Source organism: Physcomitrium patens, chromosome 23, assembly GCF_059467195.1.
Source record: "Physcomitrium patens ecotype Gransden chromosome 23, ASM5946719v1, whole genome shotgun sequence".
NCBI lineage: Eukaryota > Viridiplantae > Streptophyta > Bryopsida > Funariales > Funariaceae > Physcomitrium > Physcomitrium patens.
In genome coordinates, this window is record NC_143432.1 from 5,552,268 (window position 1) to 5,555,901 (window position 3,634).

Sequence of the window (3,634 nt, forward strand, 5' to 3'; positions counted from 1 at the left end):
CCAAGCTGTGAAGTGCGATAATCGCCTATTCCAACGTCGCCAAGACTAACGCTCAAGACAACATACAATTCGCCATGCTCTAACTATGTCGGCAAGCAGTGTGAATTCGCATTCAGAGGTGGAAGACATGCAAATTGATGCGGTACGTATCAAATCTCTTACTATAGAAGAAAAAAAGTGATGTATGGAGGAAAATTTATGCTTGTATTGCGGTGGAGAAGGCCACAAAGTCGGAAACTGCCCCAAAAAGTAAAATCGAGGCATAGTCAAGACTAAGGGAGTATTTGTTCAGGAAAACGAGGATGCCCAGCCACAGTAGGAACCGTGCGGCTGGACAATGAAATATCCCAACAACAATCAGGTTCCTTTCTTTCTGCCCAACTTGCACTTTGTTTTACAATCCCTCTGTTTATCGGCCCTCAAAAACTGAGAACCTTAGCACTACTAGACTCAGGAGCATCTGCTTGTTTTTTAGACGAAGAATTTGCAAAGCGTCATAAGATCCCTTTAGTACAAAAATCAAAACCTGTTCATGTTGACGTCATAGATGGGCGACCTTTATTGTCTGGTAGCATCACCCATGAATCAAAACCTATAGAAGTAACGTTTAAAGACCATAGTAGTCATATTATTTTTAATATTATTAGAACCCCATCAAATCCTATTATTCTTGGTCTTTCTTGGTTGGAAAAATATAATCCATTGATAGATTGGAGGTTGCGGAAGATGACTTTTCCCACAAAACTACCCAAGAAAAAACCTAGTAAAAAACCTCGAAAAAAGAAATCCTTATTCATTGGAGCAAGAGCGTTTATAAGATCATCTAAGGAAGGCACTCCATTTTTCATTTATGCGGCTCCAACTACTGAGGAGAAGATCTCAACAGTAAGTATACCGGAGCAATATAAAGATTTTGAAGACGTGTTTCAAAAGAAGAACGCCGACATACTACCGGAACACTGACCATATGATTGTGCCATAGACTTGCAAGAAGGAGCACAACCACCTTTTGGCCCAATCTACAATCTATCGCAAACGGAGTTGGCAGAGTTACGAAAGTACATCGACGAGAATCTAGCCAAGAACTTCATTCGTCATTCAAAATCATCAGCTAGAGCATCCATCTTATTTGTGAAGAAGAAAGATGGATCATTACGGATGTGTGTGGACTATCGAGGCCTCAACAAGGTAACAAAGAAAAATTGTTATCCATTACCCTTGATTTCTACTCTCTTAGAACAACTTGGACGTGTGAAGATCTTTACAAAAATTGATCTAAGGGGAGCTTATAATCTCGTACGAATCAAGGAAGGAGATGAGTGGAAGATAGCATTCCGTATAAGGTATGGTCATTTCGAATATAATGTCATGCCTTTTGGTCTTACCAATGCTCCAGCGATTTTCCAACATATGATGAATGACATCTTTCGAGAACACCTCGACGATTTTGTTGTCATCTACTTGGATGATATTCTAATATTCTCTAAAAACGAGGAATAGCATGAGGAGCATGTTCGTTTGGTCTTGGAGAAACTACGCAAGCGAGGACTATATGCCAAATTAGAAAAGTGTTTATTTCACCAGACGGAGATGGAATTTTTGGAATCATTGCGACTATAGAAGGTTTGAAGATGGACCCCAAGAGAGTAGAAGCAATCATGTCTTGGGAGGTTCCGAAGATGGTTAGAGACGTACAATGCTTTCTTGGTTTTGCTAACTTCTATCGGATCTTCATCAAGAATTATTCTCAAGTTGCTGCTCCTCTCACTCGATTAACATGCAAAGATAAGTTGGAATGGGGACCTTTGGCGGAGAAGGCGTTTCAAGATTTGAAGACAGCATTTACTACAGCTCCAATTTTGGTACATCCAGACTTTATAAAGGCCTTCTATTTAGAAACTGATGCTTCAGATTTTGCTTTGGGAGCTGTGCTTTCACAAATGAGTGAAGATAAGAAGCTCCATCTAGTTGCATTCTATTCTCGGAAGTTCTCTGCTGCTGAAATCAATTATGAGATCTACGATAAGAAACTTCTTGCTATAGTGGATTGTTTTGAAGAATGGCGTTACTTTCTTGAAGGAGCTGCACATCCAATAACCGTATATACGGATCACAAGAATTTGGAGTATTTCATGACGGCTCGAGTTTTAAATCGACGTCAAGCTCAATGAAATATGTCGCTATCTAGATTTGATTTTGTTATCACTTATCGACCTGGAAGACAGTAAGGACTATCCGATGCTTTATCAAGAAGATCGTATCTTGCACCAAAGGCTAGAGAAGCAGCATTTGATCAATAATATACAATGTTATTGAAGCCAGAGAGATTTCAACTTTGTACTACTATTATATCATTTGATGCTGCCTTCCTAAACCAGGTACGTACTATGACCATTAAAGATTCAGTAGCCATTGATATCAAGCAACGTACCAATGATGACAAGTTCTAGGTAGAGGGAGATCTTTTATACTTTGAAGAGCGATTGTACATTCCAAAAGGACTAGAACGACTCTGAGTTCTTCAATCTCGCCATGATTTTTCAACTGCGGGACATTTTGGATTCAATAAGACCTTGGAGCTTATTTCTCGAGATTTTTGGTGGCCTCAAATGTGGAAGGATGTGAAAGATTTTGTCCTCTCTTGTGACATTTGTTCAAGATCTAAGAATCCTCGGCATCGCCCTTATGGACTTCTACAGCCATTGCCAATTCCACGTCGACCATGGTCTTCAATTCCTATGGACTTCATCACGGACTTGCCATCATCAAACTCATTTGACAGCATCTTTGTCGTGGTAGATCGGCTTACGAAGATGGCACACTTTGTTCCTTGTAAGAAGACATCGTCGAGTGAAGTCAAAGCAAGACTCTTTCTCGATAATGTGTATCGATATCATGGACTACCAGATGATATCATATCAGATCGAGGTACCCAGTTCGTGTCAAAGTTTTGGAGATCTCTCTTTGGGATATTGAAGGTGGATATCAAGCTTTCTTCAGCTTTTCATCCTCAAATTGATGGCCAAACGGAACGGGTGAACCAAGTCTTGGAGCAGTACTTACGATGCAGTATCAACTATCAGCAAGACGATTGGACTGCATATCTATCGTTAGCCGAGTTTGCATATAACAACACCCTCCATACGTCGACTCAACAAAAACCATTCTTTTCTAACTATGGATATCATCCGAAGCTTGATTTATTGAATCCGTCAACAAAGAACAATCCAGCAGCTGAAGGATTTGTGAAGCAACTATCAGAGCTTCAAACTATGTTGAAGCTTCAATTACAATCCGCTCAAGAATCCTATAAGACGTCTGTAGATAGATTTCAGAATCCAGCACCTACTTTCAAAGTTGGAGACAAAGCTTGGCTTCTTCGACGAAATATCAAGACCAAGCGACCATGTGATAAGTTGGACTATCGAAGATTGGGACCATTTATCATCCAGAAGCAAATTAATCCAGTGGCATACCGGCTGGAGTTACCGGCTTCTATGAAGGTACATCCAGTCTTTCATGTTTCTCTATTAGAACCTTATCGAGAGTCATCTTTTCTTAGAAGAGTGCAATGTCCGCCACCTAGTATTGAAATCGAGAACCACGAAGAATACGAGCTTGAAAAGGTATTGGA